The sequence below is a fragment of the Triturus cristatus genome, chromosome 5_2 (assembly GCF_964204655.1).
Source record: "Triturus cristatus chromosome 5_2, aTriCri1.1, whole genome shotgun sequence".
Taxonomy (NCBI): domain Eukaryota; kingdom Metazoa; phylum Chordata; class Amphibia; order Caudata; family Salamandridae; genus Triturus; species Triturus cristatus.
Window position 1 is genome coordinate 451,823,740 of NC_140588.1, and position 21,901 is coordinate 451,845,640.

At 42.2% G+C, this 21,901-nt stretch overlaps 1 protein-coding gene across 4 annotated transcripts in view; it reads left to right on the forward strand.

The window, feature by feature from the left end:
- The window catches only part of COA1 (cytochrome c oxidase assembly factor 1), a 452,120-nt gene that overhangs the window by 276,931 nt on the left and 153,288 nt on the right, over positions 1-21,901 (forward strand). For 2 of the 4 annotated variants that reach the window (XM_085607408.1, XM_085607407.1), the window contains exon 6: positions 9,771-9,825. The exons of the other annotated variants lie outside the window; for them this stretch is intronic. The gene's annotated coding sequence lies outside the window, so the exon portion shown is untranslated. The remainder of the gene's footprint in view (positions 1-9,770; positions 9,826-21,901) is intronic. 4 annotated transcript variants of the gene reach the window in all.

The following is a 21,901-nucleotide window of genomic DNA, read 5'->3' on the forward strand; positions in this document are numbered from 1 at the left end:
TTGGGGTTAATTTTTCATAATATGACATCTTGCACACATTTTGTCACTGTTTGTGTAAAGGTTGTCATAATCATTTCTATTACCAGTAAAATCGTTTGATATAATCTCTGCTCTATCAGGGTTGTGCAACCGCAGCAACCGGAGGTTCATCGAGACTCCTCCAAAGTGGGTACGTTTTAGGGTCGGTCCCAAGGTGAGTGGGAAGGGGGGGAATTGGTGCAAAGGTCCTGACGCTGACCCTCTGTCACGGTGCGGGTCCACATGGTTTCCCGCTGCAGCCTCTCTCCTCTGGTGGCGACCCCGACCAGGTCCCACTTCTTGCCTGGTCCCGATTACCCCCTCTAGCATATGGGGTCACCGTCTCTCCACTGTTCAGACTACGATCCGATCAGCCCAGCAAATTCCTTTGTAGCGGCCCCTGCTGGCATGTGATTTCACAGGCTCACCACTGCACATGGGCTACAATCCAATCAGTTTGGCAATCTTTGCATGGAAGCCCTTCCTGGCATACGGGGTAACTGTACACAGCCAAACACCTGTTTGGCATGGCGATGATCACGGCTCACTTTACGGCGGCCCTTCTCTGGCATATGGGGGTCACTGAGTTTGGCCTGCACAAGGGCCATGACCTGATCCGTGCAGCAGGTGTCCCTCAACCTCGCAAAGGGAGCCCACACAACAGGATTTCCCACTGGACCTCACTCCCTCCAATGCTCTCTTCCTCACAGGGCACACTGGTCTGGGGAAGCAGGCAGGTGCTAGTGCTCCAGGGTAGATGGTCTTGGATTCCCTGTGTGATATCCCCTCACCCAGCTGGGAGAGCTTGATCCTCAATCCTGGTCACAAGTCTTGCAGAGCTTCTCCTCCTTGACATGCCTGAGTGTCTGCTTGCCAATTGCCAATTTTTGGAGTCTCAAACTCCCCTTCTTATAGTCCATTTCCAGACACCAAATGTGATGTAGAATCTGAGTCTTTGAAGTTTGTGTTGGGGGTCTACTTCCTTTTGAAGTGCCCGCTCCTCTGCCCTCTTTTACTCCAGAAAGCAGTCATAGCAGGAGTGACTCCAAAGCTGAGAGCTCCACATCACAAGCCATGTTAGTGACTAGAGTTCACACCTGGATGTCAGCCATAGTGTTATGTTTATCAAAAGGTTAGCCCAAAGCTACAACCCTACTCCTTATAATTCCATTATCAGCCCCATCTCCTTCCTGAGAGGTGCCCAGGTCCCTTCCTTGTGACCTGTCTCTGAATCAAAGAGCACCACCATTTGAAGTAGACCAATGTAGCCTGGCTTTTCCCTCTCCTGTGTGTCCGGCCCAGCTTACAGGAATGGAGCAATACACAAATCTGTCTGGGAGGATTTCTCTACCTACTCTCCTCATGTTTCAGCATGCAGCCCTGGTTCTCCCATAATGAAACTCAGAGTCGCCCATGAATTCTACAGTTCACAGGCACACATACACCCAGCACATGCATTTAACATGCACGCACTGAACAACACGGTACCCTCATGTACTGTATCGCTCACAGGCACACATACACCCAGAACTTGTATTTACCATGCACGCACTGCACAGAACTGCATTATCTCTGTATTGTTCCATTCACAGGTGCACAGACACCCAGCACAAGTTCTCCACACATGCACTACACAGCACTACTCACCAAACTAATGTAGGTCAAGGTGAGTTAAGTACACTGCAGCAGAACTTTAAACGAGTGAGCCTGTAGGCTTCACTCCAGTGACACAGGTAAAAAGGATCTGTTCACTCCTACTGATCACTCACTATATGCTGCCACCACTGGGCTTGTACTGCTTAACTTCTGGTGAAGGCAGTTGCCTTCCACCACTATTATGGTAACGGTTTGGGCACCCCTCCCAATTCATCAAGACTCTAATCTGTGAGACAGGCCTATGTCATGGTGCACACGCATGATCCGTGTTTGCCTATGACAGCAAAAATCAGCATTAGGGATGCAGCTTTCAGTACATTTGGGGCACAAAGGGCAAGGTTGCATGTCCATTGCCATGCAGAAGACTTTGCCATCGCAACATTTGCCCTGTGTTTCCTTTAAAGGGAAATATCCCAGAACTACAATGACACCTTTCTGAGTGAAGAAAAGGGTTTCTACTGATGTGATCGGGAATGTGGTTATGGGGAAAATTGTGCCTCACTAACCAACGTACAAAGAAACATATGAGGGCATGCTGGCGTGAAGAAGTATATTTTGTGTGGGAGTCTGGGTATGTGTGAAGTTACCTACTTTACAGAAGTGTGATGTTGTTAGATTTTCTCATCCCCAGAGCATTAGTCAGTTGGTTGCAATGCAGTTCTCCTTGAGAATGGATAAACCTGTATCATGGACAGTGAGTCAATGTACAACCAAGTGTGCTGCCTGCTTAAATCCCCATAGACCATGTGTCTGTCTTATCAGGGGCAGTCAGGAAAACAGCATTGAGGAATGTGCATGCTACGCCTACGTGGCATAATGATTAGGGGTCCGATTATGAATCTGGAGGTCTCTGGCCTGCCAGACTTGTGGGGGCACAGCAGTGGCAGTCTCCCAAATGCCCTATTATGAGTCAGGCAGTTGGACCGCCACAGCCCTGCTGCAGCCGCCGGGGAACCGCCGTTCCCTGGCGGTGTTGCGGCAGTGTAGAGGCATCAATATGCCAAGCATATTAGGAGTTTTCTCTCTGTCAGGGTTTTCATGGCGGTTCCTCCTCCATGAAAACCCTGGCAGAGAGGAAACAAAGGGGACCCCACTGTGCCCTGTGAAAGCACACGAGGCACAACATGAGCTCACCTGTGTGCATGCACACCAGTTCCTGCAGGCCATGGACTTCTCAGTCCATGCTGTGCAGGAACTGTTTTTGACGTTCCAATTGCGGTGCTCGTTTTTTAGAGACACCGCTGTGGAAATGCCAAAAAAAGCACACAAGACAGGAGTAAACTCCTAATCTGGCAGGCGGTCTGACCACGGCTTTGGTGGTGCAGTGGACCCAGCGATGCACCGCTAAAGTCGCAATCAGGCCCTATGTCATGACCTGAATCTTCATAATCACTTACGTGTTAACACTGGATTGCAATTAATGGATCTCCTTCACCTGTTGTATTAGTGCGTTATCTTTCGAATGGCATTGTCCTTATGGCTATTATCGCCTCTGCTTTTTCAACCCTATAATTGCATTAGCTTTCTGATCACATTGTTTTATTTGTTTATGCACCTAGTGCCAGTTTCTCCTTAGGTGAGGAAATGTGTTGTATCTTCCTTTGCTTCCTTCCTCCCCCCCTTCCCCAAAGTCTTTTTTCTACTTCTCTCCTCCCCCTCCATTTCTTTTCGCCTTGGAACATTCTATGAATCCAGCTCTCAACAGTCATCTACTGTCCTGGTGTGGATTGCCTCTGACTAGCCCGGCGATTGCGAGATTAAATCTTTTTGATAATCTCTTTGTGGGTCAGAGAGTTTATTTACAACACCTACAAAGTATATTGCAATACGTTCGCCCTCTATGTACAATTAAAAAATACAATACATTTGATTTATTGTAATGGGAACTCTTAAAGTTGGATTACATTAGGTCAGTAAATAAACGTGCACTTAAGTTAATTAGCCTCAGCTTTGACAGCTCCAGCAAGTAAGATGCGGAAAGGACAGGATCGACCGGTTTGTCCTCCAGCTTTGTTCATTGTGCCGGGACAATATGTAGGTGTAAAACAACGCACATTCATACTTACTGAGCCCTCTAGCAACTTAGCAACAACACTTACTTTATTGCCTAAACTTCACAATGGGCTGCTTCAAACTTAAATTCCAATAATGTCAACAATTATAACCCTCAGAAGACCTCGAGAGGAGAGGGTTGCGGTGCGGATGCATCATGGGAAGCACAGAGAGGAAGGATATCAAGAGGGCAGGGAGCAAGGGTTGGTGGTGTTGCCCCTTAAAAAGAAAAGAGCAATGAGAGTCTGAGAAAATGGTGAATTGATGTGAAGGGAATCTATGAAGGACAAGGATGCGTAATTTGATGCCTTTAGCCTCAATTTTTTAACATAGACCCTCTGTGTCAAACAGTGAGATCACTTAAAAGTTTGACTTAACACTCCCCTGCTCATTCTGTGCTGTTCACAAAAATACGCAAAAGACACACAATTGATGGACGGAATGCAGAACAAATCAAAACATTCCCCCCAGTCAAGAGATCTGGGTTAAATCCATCATTCTTTTGCTCACCATGCCACCCCAGTTTAGACCTGGCCGTATGCAAATATGCATACCCCTAAGTTGGCAGGGTATGCCCAGACATGGGTCCCTTGCTCACTTTGCCACTGGATTCAAGCTAGCCTGGCTGATGACGGCTGATTAGCCAGAAACCGGTACCAGGATGCTTGTTTCTGGTCCAGGGAAGACATGGCTTGGCAGTTCGGGCTGGACTGTTCCCATGAGGCACAGGGTCAGGCTGATTTGCATATGGCCATGTCTGAACTGGGGTGGCGGAGTGAGCTAAAGAATGATGATGGATTAAACCCAGATCAGTTGACTGGGGGTGAGTGCTTGCAATGTTCAACACTCTGTCCATCAGCCCCTTTGGTTTTGCTTTGTTCACAAAAATATGGCCAGTATAGTGCCACCAAAAACACAAATTGAAAATTAACCACAGCATCGCATCTTTGCCAATTTATTAAGGTATGCTTCTATGTTGCTCTTTGTGAACGTTTGAGAAATATATATCCTCCAGCGTTCACGGCCCTCTTCGAGAAAATCTGGCTCTCCATTAAGTGAAGTCTAGTGTCAGAGCAGATCTTTGATGAGAAGGCATGTGATGTCATTAATTTCAAGCCTCAGGCTTTGTTTCTTAACTCAGGAAGAACTGTTGCCAAGAACAGGTCATAAACAAGTTGCTTCCACCAAAAACCTGTGCTCGCCCAACAAGTGCATTTTGATCATTCTTGGCACAGACAATCTCCTATAGGTGCCGTATGGAGTGTAGATGCCTCTCTTTGGCTGCTGGATAAGACCTAATCACAGAGCATTGGCAGTTCCAATCTTTGTTAACTAAAATAACTGATTAAACTGTGAACACTTCATTATAAAGGAAATTTGGAAAAGTCCTGAACTAGTAGAGGGACAAAAAGTGCCCATGATCAGATGTGGATTTTTTTCGGGGGTTTATAGATTAAATATATATATATAAGGACCATAACGCAACAGGATGCGTGTCCAGCTTAATCACCACGCGGGCAGGATATTTTGGCAATTTGCCTTCACCACGTGGACAACTAATGCATTTCCTGACGGGCATTGTTGAGTAGGACGTGTTCTGAATAAGTTGTCATTAATTAGGAAAGCAGCAAAGCAGCGTAATTAATTTCCTGAAAAGGGCCTGCAGGTGACCGTTTTCAGCATATACTCCCGTAGAGTGCTAAAACGTGCACCATTAATATTTTATGGCGAACAACTCATGCGGCAAGTTTTTTTACTCCAGAATAGCATATTTATTATATCTGAGCTACGTAACCAGCATTTCATGTCAGGTTCATATGATAATATGTCTACCAATTCACTTTTCTGTAATGAGTTTCTAAGTCTGTGCAGTAACATGGTAGATGGGTATGGTCAGGGTAAATTTGAATTTTTATTTTACATATGCATTTGTATTGTATTCATATATATATGCCGCTATGTATACCTGAGGCACTGTAAAACATCAGATGAAGTAACAACATTGTGTAGATAAGATCATAGGGAACAAGAAACATGTGCCACGTAAAGTACCAAGACTGTGATTGTTATTACACATGGATATAGACAAAATAAGAACCAAAAGAACATCACAAGTACACCACGGGGTTACACGAGCAGAAGTCAGCAATCAATGTGATATATTTTGATCAGTGGGAGACAATTTTACATGATGTCCAGTGCCTTTAAATAGGGCGTTGCTTGGGGTGGGGTGGGGGGGGGGGCATAAAATGACAGGTAAATATTCAAATAGAGCTTTAAGAGGCAGTCAGTAGCTGAGGGAGAGCGGGGGTCCGGGAGGAGAGGGTAAACATTCAGGGTACAAAAGTACTGAGGGGGGTGAGGGTAAAAGGAAACAAAGTGGAAGGGGGCAAGACGGACGAGAAGGTGAAGGGTAGAGATTTATTGGTTGCATCAGCATTTTCGAACTTCATGCATATAGGTTATAGAATATTCTAATTTTGACAAAAAAAAGTGGGAAGTCTATAAACTCTAGAGATCTAAAACGAACCCTGCGGTTTAGAAAAGATTTAGAGTTTGATTTAGGGTTTGGCGGACTGATTACTCGTTCACTGATGTGATGGATGTCCCATCTGCCACATTACAGGGCATTATATCCATGGGCACTAATATTAAGCTGGGCAGGACAACCGTCACGTTTATGACATGTAACACATTCACAAACTCTAATTCATGCCCTTATTTTTATGTATTTATTTATTTATTTTAACAGTTTTCTATAGCACGGACCAGACCCATGGTAGGGTATCAGAGCGCTTTACAATGAGGGCACAGTACGAATAAAACAATTAGCAAAATATAGCATACAATAAATCAGCAAATTTTACAAAGTTGGGAGGGTCGCGGGCGTGAGAGTATTTCTGAGCTATGGGTCATGAGCAGCGAGGGTGTCCTTAGAGGGATAGAGGAGGCAAGTTTAAGGGTGTAGACCTGGAATGGTCCGTGTGATAGTTTACGGAAGGAATTTGCACATAAGGAATGATTTTTGCTTCTTTTTTCAACAGAGGAGTAGAGGAGATTTTCCTCATGTAGGGAGGAAGCGAATTCCATATTCTTGGTGCTGCTCCGGAGAATGCTCTGTCAGAGGTTTTTTTCTTGTTGAAACGTGAGGGTTTCAGGAGTAAATAATCAACGCTCCTAGAATGTCTGAATCCTCCAGAAAAGGTACGTTTTTGGGATAGGTACTGGGGAGTATTGTGGTGAAGCGCTTTGTGAGTGATGCATGCAATGTTTAGGTGGATTTGAGCTTTATAAGGTAGCCAGTTGAGTGCTTTCAGGTGTGGCGATACATGGTCAAACTTACTAGATCCTTTTAGGAGTCTCGCTGCGGCGTTGAGACAGGCTTTTAAAGGGGCGGTTGAGATTTTGGGAAGCCCCGCAAGGGTGGTGCCTCCGTACTCCAGTCTTGAGATGACTAAGGACTGAACTGCAGTTTTGAGGTCCGGGTTCTCGATAAAAGGTTTCATTTTCCTAAGCTAGCTGAGGTGAAAGCGTGCGTTTTTGGCTAACAGGTTGATGTGTGTTTGCATGTTAAGGTTCTTATCTAGTGTAATTCCAAGTGATTTGGTGGAGTCCACCAGAGTTGGCGTGCAGTTCAGTGCAGTGATCAACATGGTCCATTCCTTTGTCTCCTAGGAGTTATTGGGGGGGGGAATAAGAAGAAATCCTGTTTTTGCAAGCTTAGCTTGAGGACGTTGGTTGTTAGCCAGTAGACGGTCTTTTCAAGTGCCAAGTTTATCATCTTCATGTCTTCAATGGATGCGATCTTGATGTAAAGTTGAGTGTCCTCCGCGTACATGTGGTAGGCTATGTTCGCCTGCTGCAGTAGTTCGGTTAGTGGTTCGACATATAGGTTGAATAGGGTGGGGGATAGGGTAGAGCCTTATGGTACCCCTAGAGGTTTCGGTGAGGAGGGAGAAAGATAATTGTTCACCATGAACGATTGCTTCAGTTTTCCAGAAAGGATTTGAACCTTTGAAGGACTGTGCCAGATAAACCCATCCTATTTTCTAGTCTTCTTAGAATTTTGTCGTGATTGTCCGTGTCAAAGGCTGAGGAGAGGTCGAGCAGGACTAGTAGACAGGTTTCGTTGCGGTCAAGAGCAAGGAGGGCGTCGTCCACTATATGCAGAATGGCTGTTTCTGTGCTATGGCCTGGTCTGAAACCCAATTGGTGGATGTTCAGAAGGTTGAAGTCCATGATGTGTTGGTTCACTATTTTTTTAGTTTCTTACTTGTTGTTGTTCCTCTCCCACCCCCTCTTCGTGTTGCTTCTTCCCCTCCCCACTCTGTTGCTTCTTACCCTCCAACCTACCATCGTGTTTTTCCCCCATCCCGTCCATGTTGTTTCTTCTCCTCTCAACCCCCATTCATGTTGCTTATTCTTTCTCACCCCCATCTATGTTGCTTCTTCCCCCTCCAACCCTTCAATCACACTTCTTTTCCTTCCAACCCCATCTATATTGCCTCTTACCCTCCCACCCTCATTTGTGTTGCTTATTCCCCTGCCACCCTTATCCGTGTTGCATCTTCCCCTCACTCACCTGTCCGTGTTGCTTATTTCCCCACCCAGTACATGTTGCTTATTCCCCTCATGCCCTGTCCCGTTTGGCTTATTTCCCTCCAATCCCCCTTGTTGACCCTTCTAATTATTCCCCTCCCCCAATTGCCGTATGGGGGAAAAAAGCGCCATGATGTGTCTAGTGCTGGCTGCTTCGTAGTGCTTTTTTCTTTAACCGTCCCGTTGACTCCCAGCTGCACTCCTGTTGTCCACCTCTACCCAATTGGCAAAGCCAGTAGCTCACCCATCTGCAAGACTTATTGGGATTGCCAATGTTTCTTGGAAATGTGAGACTCAAAAGAGAGAAATATTTATCTTGACCTCAGGTTTAGAGGAAAATATGGAACAAATTGTACCTGTTTTTTAAACCTTTTTTTAATAAGTTTATTTATTGTTTCACCTCCCAGCAAAAACTGTGGATATTGCAAAATAAAACCTATTAATCATGTGACAAAAGAAATACTTCCTCAATTCCCTATAGCGTACTTGTCTATTGATTGTATCTTACAATCGATGAGAGTGCCAATGAAACTATGGTAACATTATTAGCACATCAATGGAGTTGCTTGTAGACTCTGATTAATTTCCGGGGAGTCTTGCGTCTTAACATTACCCTAGGCTACAATATCACTGTCATAATATTATTAGGCTGTCTCAACTGGGCTGAGACTGATATGACATATGAACATTCTGATGACATGGTCAACATCCGCGCTTGAGTGGTTGACAGTCGTTATTGTAACTGTACCTGGCTCACACACAGTTAGGTGGTTCCTGTCTCTTGATAATAAACCTCTTGACAGAAAGAAGTGAGGTGTGCGACTACGAGTTATTACTACAATTACAAAGTGTACCATAAGGTTGTTGAGGCATTAAACTATGGTGTAGCTGGTAAACATACTATCAAGAACAACAAGCCAAATATATATTTGTGTAAACATATGCAGAATATATCCTTTGCACCTTGCCAACACTGAGTCAGTAGCCTGTAACAAGCTTAATGAATAGGAAGCTGATCTATTGAGCTACTGGTAGTATAATCTTGATTTATTTCTCTCTTAGGCTTCCACACAAGTCTTAATGGTTGGAATTTAACATCAAATGCATTACTGTGCTTTTCTCTTCAAATTTCAGGTGGAGAAAAAGAAATATTCCAGTCTCTTTCAAGCATAATTGTGATGGGTGTAGGATATATTTTTGATTGGGCTCAAATGTTATAGTTTATGGCAGGTTCATTCCCAACAATCTCATGTAGCATTTAATCTGAGCATGTACCATTTTTTTTTAAAGCCAACTTTTCTGTCGCTGTGGTGCTATGAATCATAACTGTAATTCATTTTTTATCTGTTGCATGATTCACTGATTTAGTCTTGATTCTTTCCTTAGTCTTTTTTTTACATCAATGGGGTCTTTGTTTCCTCAAATACTTTATTCTCACTTTACAGCAATTCTGGGATTTCCTCCAGACTTCTCCAATTGGTATACTGTGGATCTTGTGAGGTGGGTGCTCTCCCCATGTAAAAGTAATTCCTGTTTAGTTATGGTATTTATTGGACCTCTTTGGTTTGTGTTCACTTCCATATTGTTATGACATCATTGAGGTGCTTAGATCAAAAAAAATCTACATCATTTTACTGCTTTTACACCATGCCCACCCAATCCTTAGCAACACTGTAAATAGTTGAGCATAGGAAGGCAGACATTCAGGACCCAGTACAGTTCTCAGCATCTGGAGGCAGATTTCCTCATTGGATTAGAAGACATTGTTTCTGAGTGGGATGCTTACCATTTCTAAGGTCTTATTACTGTAAGTATGTATTTTGGGTAACTTTGTGTACAATAATATTTTGCCTGTGCCTAAACTATGTTTTTAAATTTGCTTTATTGAAACATGGTATTTGATCTAGTGGAGGATTTCCATCGCAGGTCGATTTTTGGTGGGTTGCGAAAGTTCAAGCTATAAATGAAGATGCCTTTAAATTCTGTATTTATCTTGTCACTTTTGCAGTGCTTCAAAGACAGAGGTCAAATGCAAGGCTATGTCTTCTGACAAATTGCTGCTGCTTATTTTTTAACATGGGAATTGGTGTTTTCAAACTCTTCTCACTTTGCAGTCAGAGAAAGTAAAGTGAATTATGTGGTAATTTTGGTGGGGTACAGGGAAAGGAAAGGCTGTAGGATGTAATTCTTTGTGACACACAACACAATGTAAATACCTTTAAATGAACTGTACACATTCAGCAGTTAGGAAAGAAAAAAATAAGCACTTTTGTTTTGTAATTCTGAAGTGAGATGTTAATAGGATCAAATCACTTATATTGGTGATGTACAAATGATAATTATTCACTGAAACCTAATTCCCTTACATTATCATTTGTGTGCAATATAGTTTTTATCAGTAAGACTATGCCTGTGCAGATCCTTATTGACCATTTCAATGGAAAATGTGATGTTTGTAAAGGACAGTACACTACCACATGATGTTTTAGGTACCTTAGAAAAATCGCCCTCCTCATGTCCAGTAAAGCTAGGTGAGTCACAAATGTTTGCTGTACTACAATGTTTGGGAAGCACTTGTCTAGCATGTTCATTACACCATACTGTCTCCTGTGAAAAGGTGCCTAGGTGAAAAGCCAGTACTTGAAACAATGGGTTGTATGCCATTCTCATGTGTCAGAAGAAGTAAGAAAAGGTTTGGCATAACTTGGTGTAGGACGTCATGGTTACGGGCCTCTTCCAGGCTCATCAAGTTCTCAAATTTCTCAAGTACTTTTGTAAATCTAGCATGGCAAATTACTCATTCACCCATTATTAGAAAAAGGGTTGACAGACTGGTCTTTCTCAGACTACAGAAATTAACAAGTCTAGTCTAATCTTCTCTGATTCTCACAAAAGGCCCCAGATACACCAATACTTCTCACTGTCCACAAACTTTCCATGATAATCCCTCTGAAATTCACACTGGCTCTTCGATTGCAATGGGTATTTGTCATCTTCGGTTCTCACGAATGAGAGTGTGTGGAGTAGGATTTGATGATCCAAGGTGCAGATGGTTGTGTAGTGATGAAACTGGATGAGTAAACAGGGTTGCCATTATCAGTTACCTGGAAATCATTGTTGATCTATTGATTGCTGATTGTTTTAGTACAGCTGTGGCATCTGAATCCAGATTGCTGGCCCTGGAGAAGCATGTGGCACTTTGTTTTTCTTTGATGTTAGTGGTGACTCTCTTCTCAATGATCCTTCCCAGCAATTGCTAGTGGCTAATGGGTTGATAATTTGTAAGGTTGTTATGGTCAAGGTTTGGTTTCTTCTTTACTGGCACAATGTTTCCAGTCTTAAAGGAGTTGGAAAAGATGCCTTGGGACAGGGTTGCATTGATAATTTTGAGGGAAGGGCTTTACCAAAGAAGACATTCACAAGCGATTCAGGGATGAGTTTGCGATTCAGGGATGAGTTTGTCTGTGTTCGTCTGATGTGCCTTTCAGTGAGCTGAGAGAAACTCAGCATTCTTGCATGAGCAAAGGGTCAAGAGTGGTATTGAGGTAGGTATGGCTGTTTCATGGTGGTGCAGTTTTCTTTTGATTGTTTAAGGTGTCAGACTGAAGTGGGCAATAATAGAGTCCTTTTTTACTATGAAGCTTTCTCTTCTGTTGGATGCCTCATTGATGGCTGCGATATAGTTGGTGGCCTTAACCTCTTTGACATGTTTCCATGGGAGGTACAGAGGGTCTTTAGGGTTTTCACAACCACAAGATGATTGGGAAATACTTTGATAATTTCCTTCGAATATAACAAGTTATTTGCTGACACCATAAGGCTTAGGCTCGGCCTGTTATTTCTACCTTAGGTCACTTTTTGTTTGCACACATATCAGGAAATTGTGCATTCTGTGTTTTTCCAAAACTAAATTACACAACAGGCTGTGGGAATTTGGTGCATCACTCAGGCCTTCTGACACCGAGTGGCTTAGCAAACAGTGCAAAACAATTTTTAGGAAACAATAAACTAGCCACTGGTATTTTTAGCCATTGGACTTGTTAATTGATCTCCTCCTATGTGATTTCCAGAGAGGGAGAACAGATGTACACTGTAGGACCACCAAGTGCATTGCAGCCTCTCAGTTAGAGGCATATTGAGTTTCTTTTATAGACATGTAGAGTATTTATATGGGTATTTCCACATACGTCAATTCCTAATGACGTTCCTTGCTGTGAGAGAGGTGGGCCAATGGTTTTGTGGTTTCACATGAGTAATACATGTGTGGTGTTACAAGTGTCAGTGTGGCACGTATTTCAGGTAATTGTATTGGTTACTTTAATAGGAATTCACAACGCCTCAGCTGCAGGTTGGCTATGTCCTCAACTAGTATTATGTCTGTGCCTGGAACTTACTTGAGGCAGTGATGTGCAGTTATGAGAAGGTGGTTTCTGTGGTCAGTGCGTGTAGAGACTGCACATGTTTTGCTTCTGAGTTTAGCACAAAGGAAGATGTTTCTCCATTCACCGCTGAAACTATACTGGTGTTTTAGTGTTTCAGTCGATAGAGATGTGTTCCAGGGAACATATGGAGTGCTGGCTTGAGGTGTGGTATAGGGGACCTAGAAGCTCACAGAGAAGAGGGCCTGCAAACATAGGGCTTTTTCTCTTGCCTACAAGACACCATATCTCTGAAGATGTTGGCCTTCTATAGAACCCTTTGGCTTTTCCTTGATTGTTGTCTGAAGTTCGCAATCCAAGCTGGAGCTTGTATATTTCCTATGGTGTAATTTCCTTTTTGGACTATATTTAAGGAGCTACTGACAAGAGATTAATTTTCACAACTCATTTCCTTCCCTTATTTTCACTGTGTTCATTGCCCACTTTTTACCATATTTGTCCTTGATTTTTTGCTCTGCTTGTGGCTGGACTCCTGCCTGAATTCTTGTTCTGGAAGATATATACTTGGCTCTCAACTCTAGTTCAGGGTTGTTTTGGTTCCTTCTTTCCAACAGCAGCAATAATTCATTACCATCAATCAAGAACTACCAAGATTGCAAAGGAGGATTGTTTTGCCATTGTTATGACCTTTACCCCTAACTGTGAACCTTCTTAGGAGACATCTGTATATTATGTGCAGTGTGACTCTGGCTGCGGGGAAGAGTCACCCTTTCCTTGTGCAATCAAGAAGAATCTGTGCACAGAGCTTCATTGTGTCCAGTCATTGACACCTAGAAGGATAGGGATAAGGAAGGAAGATGAGTAGATAATGTTCAGAAGACGTATGGTTATTTATAGTAATCTAATCTCTCCTTCGTCATCCCATTCATCATTCAGTGCAGAGCCTGTCTGTGAGGTGTTGGGTGAGGAAGGACAAATCAGAGTAACATATGCACTAGTATGTAATCAGACATTAGACATTTTAAACACAAAACTATAGATCTGAGTGTTCGAGGTGGTTCACCCTAAGACCTCTCATAGCCCCTCACTTAAAAACAAGTCAGTGTTGGTGAGTTGGGAAAGTTTGATGATCTGACTTTGAAATTAAGGATCATTAGCCCAAGCTATTTATTGTTTGTAATTTTTCTCCAAAATCACACACCCAGTTCAATAAGGAGGATACCAATGTATTATGCGAGATGAAATTCAGTGGTAGATGGCACACTGGGTATGACTCCCTAGTCTCCGGGTCCTGGTGTTCTAACTGCCCGTGGCCTGCGAATAACATGGGAAATGGGGGTCATGTTTCGCAGACCAGTTCTGAATACATCAGCCTGGTCTTCAAAAACTATGACTGGTAAATTTTGCTCATTGGCATGTGAGCATCTTGTATGTTCAGTGTCTTCCTGTCATAGTATAGGGTCTAGTATAGAAATCCCCCATAACAAGATTCAAGATCAATGCTAACCTTTATACCCGAATGCAAGTCTTGACAAAAAAAACACCTTGAAATGCAAGGCGTTCTCCTTATGACTAACTGTGCAATGCCAGTTTAAATAATTAAGGAAATCCTGTTATGCATGGTGATTTATTAGTCATGAACTGTACCTTCAAATATTGCCTCTCCCTGTAAACCTCCGGATTGCAAAGCATTCTTTTTATAGAGTTATGAAAGGGGATTGAAGGCTTTTATTTGTTTGTGCAGGAATGGGCGATACATAATCGTACTGCTTCCGACAGGACTTGTACTCAAAATGCTAGCCCTTTAAAGCAAGCCTTTATGAGGTCCCCTATTCACCAGCACTCTCAAGTAGCTATAAATCCTTTCCTGAAGAGCTTGCCTGTAAGGCAATGTTTTATGAGATCCAGAGCTTTTCTTCCTAGACGTGTGTGGAATCTTCTAAATGGTCAATCTTCAGCTAAACTTGCTTGTCACACGTGTAGGGTTCATTTTAAACAGGAGGCAGGATATTCTTAATCCCCAGGAAGTGTAGTAGCCGGGGAGCGTGAATCATTTAAGTTCTTTCAGTAATAAATTATTTGATTAGTCATCTGACAAGGGCACCCAGCCAGTGCCCCATGCATTCAAATGTGCCAACCCATAGAATACTTATTTTTTGCTGCAAATTATATGTGCAATTTCTGCTTAATAGTTGAGGAAATGACTCACGCTGCTGCTGCTATCTGGCAGACTTGAAGAACCATTCTTTGTATTAAGGTCCTGAAGCAGAGATTTTGGTTTTAATTTAATTATTCATAACCTATATGCGGCAAGGCTGACTTTTCATGTGTAACAGCATGAACAGTACAGACCTTTTTCAAAATTGGGCATTTGTAATTTACAAGTAAAAGGGGATTGTGACAGCGGTGCAATTTTATATTCGCTTAAATTTTCGCAAATTAAAAGTAATCATTTTGAGAGTCTAAAGAACTGTTAGGGGTTATTCAGGAATTCGCCCGTGTAGCTCAATCGAATTTAATGTCATATTATCATTTATAGAGCATCTTTTTACTCAAAAGGCTTGGATTATAAGAAGTTAACCTAAACTGCACTTTATACATACTACTGTCCCTCCTCTTCCAGTAAGACTGAGGGGGAAGAGAGGCAGTGTTAACTCCTATTAAACCGTTGAGCAAATGTTGCCACGCTGTGCATTTTCAACATCCAGGCTATTACCCTGTGCAAATAACTTACTCTCCCTTTGTCTAAAATAAAAATGAATGTGTCTTTGACGAGTTTGTGCTACATAAAACTGAAAGAAATTAATCACTAGCAAATGCAGCTGCAGCGTTTGGTGGCACAATGCAGGAATTAATGTATTGTACTCAGCATTTATTCAGCGACACTCGGTGCAGGTTCGCGTGGTGGGGTGGGTCATGGCAGGGCCAAGGAGATGTTGAGAGATGACGGAATAGGAAAAATTAAACAAATAAATAAATCCCATCCCATGCCGTGCCCCACCACACTTACCTGACCCGACCACTGCTGGATTTATTTATTGTAGTGCAACAGGCCTGCAATAGGTCCGCTGTACGAGTAGCTGCTCCGGCTATGCAGTTGCCTGTTTCTCAGGTCATGTTTTAAATCAATCACTTTTAATGAATACTTTTCAGATATTCTGATGTACTAAGGGAAGCTCCAACTGCATATTAAAGAATTACTCTTTCTTGAATTTTTTAGGAACCATATCATATTCTAACATGATGTTTGTTGAATGATTTATATTCCAACCATTTTCAAGACTTAGCTCGTGCACGGGCTCTTAGAGCCAGAGCCAACCCTTCAATCGACTTTGGTTCAACTCTCTCTGTTAGTTTCTTGGCTCACCTACCTCTTTTCTTAGGTGCTCCTGCTATATTGTTATATTCAGGGGTCAGTGCATGAAAAAAGCACAAACCAACAGCACAGATCACAGGAATTGCCGATGTGGTGTTTTTTCAAAAACGTTTATGGAAATTGAAAGATGGGCAGAAACACAAATAAAGAGTGTGACCCTTTACAAGTCATACCATTTACATATGGTGCTGTTAGAACTTGGGGGAATGAATGGCTCTGTTAGTCTGTTATCCTGTAGGTGCTGATCTTTTTGGCCAATTCATCATGAAACCACTACGAAGACCTCATTCATGTGTGACATTCAGTGCTGGAATTAGAAACAATTTACCCCGGGAACCTCAAAATTGGGTGATTCACAAGAAACAGAGTCATGAAACCAGAGTCTGGCTGACAAATCATATATTTACATTTTTAAAATTCTGCTGCAAAGAAATGGCCATTATAAACAATAGGGTAACCCGATTAAGTCCTTGGACCTGGGCATTGATTGATAAAGAGAACAATGGTCCTTGACCAATAATTCAAGAGGAACTTATTTTGTTTAACACAATAATCAGTTTAAACATTTCAGAGCTAGCAAATGTCAGCTCACAGTTTATATTCAACCATTTGGATTTGCAAAAATATAGAAGATGTGCAACAACCAATTTACAAAACAATTAATATTTATTCAATTGATAAAAGACACAACATGGTTCAGAAAAATGGAGATGGTCGTAAAAGGAGTAAAGGTTGTTCCAAGGGGAACGTGTAAAAGGAGTGCTCAAGGGTGTCAAAAAATTCAAAGTATAGGGGGACATAGAGTTTTAAAGACTGTACATAGAACTGATACTGAATAAACAGTTTGTTGTAGCCTGACCAATCACAAGATAAAGTTTGGCAATTCACATAAAAAACCAGAAGATTTTTCTTGGTTGGAATGAGGGTGACAGGAAATTGTGGTCCAGGTACACATGGAAATAAACGCAGAAGTGACCACTCTACTATGGGATGGCAGGGCGCCGCGCATAGCCCTCCATAAACTCATGACAAGCTGGTATGACGGCGGCATTGCCCTCCCTGATATCAAATTATACTATTGGGCCTCACAGCTTTTTGTTATTAACCAGGGACTTCACATATCACAGGATGACCCTGCATACCTCATGGATAGGCATCTCCTGGGAGCGGCAGGGATCATGGGGGCATTCTATAACAAGGCTAGGAAAGGTACCCTTACCGGTCCAACAGAACACACTATTAAAATATGGTTTGAGGCGCAACGATTGATGGGGTGGGAGGGAGTAACGACGCAGGCCATGCCACTCTGGGACTCCAAAAAACTTGCGTAACACAAAAGGTTTTAGGCAGTGGGACCCGATATGTTTCTCCAGGGTAGGAGATCGTTGGAAAAAAGGGGAGATGGTTCAGTTCGCCCAGTTACGGACCACGTACGATCTGGCTCCCATCGAAATATTCTGGTATACCCAGATCAGACATGCACTCACGACTCTAATCCTCCAAGGTACAAGACTGGCGGAATCTTCCCCATTGGAAGATAGACTCCTCACAGACCACCTCACAAAGAAGGCCATTTCACAGACGTATCGGAAATTAATAAAGAACCACCCAGATCCCACTACGGCCTTCAAAGACAAATGGGAACGAGATGTGGGTGAATTGGATGATGCAGACTGGCAAGAGGCACTTGCGTCTCCTAGGGAGGCCGCAATACCGTCCAGGCTCAAGCTGGTGCAATTGAAAATCCTACACCGCACACATTACACTAGAACACTTCTACACAAAATCCATAGGACACCCACTCCACTATGCCTCTGACAATGTGGCACACCAGGTACATTCTTTCACACCATTTGGCTGTGCCCCAGGATTGTGGGTTACTGGAATGCAGTGATGCGCACAATTTTGCAGGTCACGAAGGTCACTATTCTCCCTGAACCGAAGAGGTGCCTTCTTAATGTATGGGAACCCACGGACCTCAACCACACAGCACAGGACTGGGGGACAATGGGCATGACAGTAGCAAAAGGTAATATAGCGCAGAGCTGGGGATGCCACCATACACCTACCCTACACCAGTGGTGCAGACATATGGATGGGGCCATGATCGCAGAGAAATCAGTTTATATACATATAGGCTGTCCTAAAAAATGGTCTCGGATCTGGGTCAGTTGGAATACCTACAGTGGAAGCATATGTGAACCCCCACTCGTAGAATCATTATCAGAAATGAGTGGCTGATGCGACCCAAGATAAAGGACTGGTCATGAGATGAACTATATACCACTGGCCCATGGAATGTATTTGGTATGACAGCCGCCCACTATGATGTATCTAATAGTACACTGATGTATGCCTTGCTGTGTCAACTGTATATACCATTGATCAATGCTAACATGTGTCCAACTGTTTTTGTCATCCAAAATACCAATAAAAATGTTTTTGTTTTTAAAAAGGAAAAATACTTAATGCAGACACAGCTAAATACTATACTCAAAGTGACAAATATTTACAAGTTTTCAGGCCGAATTACATTTTAGAACCCCCTCCTGTAGTGGCGTCCCAGATTAACCAGGTTTCCATCACATCCCTGAAGTAATATGACAGGCGCAACTATCCCTTTAAATGTACTCTGCTTTATCTGTGAGGGACCATGTTGCAATTTGCACAGCAGCAGACTTTAATTCTAAAAAACAACTATGCTCCTATATGGGCCTGTTTGAAAAACATGAGGCTTTTCACAATGAAAAAGGTTAAGCCTACCGTCTTTGCCAAGCCAATCAAATGTAAAAAGAGAGGTTCTGCCTTTGTCACCACATGTAATAATCAATGAAGAAAGCCTGTTGCTATTAACATGAAAATAAAAACGATGGGCATGTGGTCTCCCCCTGACGGGATCCATCAAACATTGTTGGAAGACTTAAAGTATACATTCATATGAACCTTAAATCTCCTTCTGGGTATAGCAAGCGTTTTCCAGTACCAGCCAATAGCAGTGACATATTTATTAAACTCCTACATACTGCATTTGTAACCGACTTAAGATTACAATTCCCTTCTTAATGTATTTCTGAGATAGTAGAAATGCACATTGAAACACCTCCTTTAGAGGTTTTGCAGTATCACTTGGTGCAATTCATGTACACCAAAGAAATCTCATAAGGGGCTGCTAACCTGGTACATCTAGGCTGTTTCTTTTATCTTTGTGGTACTAGGTGACTAACAGTCTCTTACCATTAAAACCATTGATGCCCCAAATTGGGCCTATTGCCCTACATAAAGTTATTCATGATCAAAAACGTTGACCTAAAGCTTTGTCAACATATTCACCTTGCAAAATGAAAAGCCTTCGCCTTTGTCACTACATTTAAAAATCAATAAAGCAAGCTTTTTGGCTTTAATGTGAGCATAAACACAACCCCATGGTCTCTGCCTACATAGACACAGCAAACTTGTAGGCAGACCCAAATTATACATTGGGATGAACATAAAGTCTCCTGCTGCTAGATCTAGGAAAAGATATAAACACTAAACTCATCCCTATTGCAATTGTCAGAGATTCCACAATATAAAACTTGTGATGTACTGGGGCCTCAATACCCCAAGCCTCAAATTGAGGACCGAGTGCCCCTTTTAAAACGTGTCTGTAAGAATAACTAGGCAGAACAGTCCAGGGCTGACTCATAGAAGTGCTGTGGGCTAAAAACTCAGAACACATCAAGAGCACACAACATTAATACTCGATAATTCAATGTACAACCAGTAAAACAGAAAGGTTGTTAAATGAAAACATGTTTACATACTATAATTACAAATATATATTTACAATGTTAAGGTGTAATTTAAATTGGAACCCTTCCTACAGGCCATATAGATTAACCAGAGTGCAAATCACACATCTTAAAAAAATGTCACAGGGACAACTATCCCTATAAATGTAGTTTACTCCTGTTGTCATTGAGGCACCAGGTGACAATGTTTGCGCCAGCAGGCTCTAATCACAAAGATCTTTAGATGGGCCTATTGGAAATCACAAGGCTTTTTACATTTAAAAGGATTAAGTCTACAGGCTTTGTCAAGTAATTTGCTATGTAAAATTAAAGACTACTGCATTTGCCACCATATTCAGTAATGAATAAAGCAAGTCTATTGGCTTCAACTTGAACATAAACAAGAGGAAAAACTTTCTCTTTACAGAGACCCATCAAACAATTTAGGCAGACCCACACCACATATTGATATGAGCATTATCTCTCATGGAGAACACCAAGCATTTACTATGGCCAGATCTAAAAAGGGATATATATTTGCTGACTACTTTCCTGTTGCATTTGTCTGAAAGTTGACAATGTAACTTATATTGTATTTGTCAAATATCTCAAAATGTAAAGCTTCTTCCTATTGTGTTTATCATGGCATTCAAAATGTAAAACCCCTTTCTATTAAATTTGGGAGAGATCACAATGTAAAATCTCTTCCTATTGCATTTGTCAGAGGGTTTACAATGTTTTGATTTTAGGGAGTGTTCATTATGTACTCTGTTGAAGAGGCATCAAATGCATGAATCTGTGGACTTGAGAGGTGCTGTTTTGAAGGAATTTTCAAATGCTGAGTTGGTAGCCCTCATATGGTCATATGGAAAGAGATCCATGGGATTGAGTACAGGAATGAAAAAGTCTAACAAAGACACTGCAGTCTTTGCAATTGACACTGACTACCAAGGTTGTGGAGACGGATTCCAGCCCCAGGCAATGAGATGTGGAGAGAAAGGCCATAGAAAGATTTCAATACTAGAGTAAGGGACACTAGGCTCTGGCACACGGTGAGCAGATCTGCGTGATGTGTGCAGGGGATAGGGGGATAATGGAAAGCTGAATGGTGAAGATCAAATAGTAAATGTTCGTAATTTTTCAAGTGCTTGAAAAGACTATTAGTGGAGGGTAGAGATGTACCTGATGCCGTAGTTTAATTCACGTTTCCTAACCCGTGGTCCAGTGACCCCTGAGAGTCTGCGACGCCTACACAGGGGGTCGGCAGCTGCTTAGAAAATGAAATAATGTTAACAGATTTGAAAAGTGTATATAAATACAGAAGCAAAATGAAAATTTAAAATGTTAAAATGTTCTGTAAATGCAAAGGAATAGGAGGCTAATAATTAAGTTGGCATCCTCAGATTGATTCCTGGGAGAAGGGCAAGGGCATCATACGGAATATAATAAAGATGATGGGTAGCCTTACTTGAATTTAGAAAAACTCCACCTTCCCCATTAAAAAAGAAAATATTTAGATTTTTTTTTTATGTTTGTGAATTAAATAAAACATGTCATCATTTGTGTATTTGATTGATGAATGCTTGTGTCTGTATTTTTTTTGTATTGCTTAGGATGGAGTCCCCAGCTTCTATTAATGACTCGATGATGGTCCCCAGATTCCAATAATGATTCAGTGAGGTTCCATTAATAATCAACTGGAGGTCCACCGAATCCAAAATGTTAAGAACCACTGGTCTAATTCACTTGAGTCTTCCGCTTCGAAGGATTTCTGGAAACGGACGTCGGTTGCTTTCTCTTTGATACCGGGACGCGCATATAGTGGCCGCCATCTCAGGGGGCGAATACAATATTCCTCCTGGTTCTTGGGACCCGCCTGGCAATTTTTCCCTTGGTCGGAGTCCCCTTTATAGTGATACGGCTACATTATTTGTCTGATACTAGATTCCTGTTTTTTCCAGCACTACTATTTTGCAAAGGGCATCCTGATTCCGATTGGGTTGCGTGGAGCTTCGTACGTTTCATTGACACGTTGAATTCCAGATCCTCTG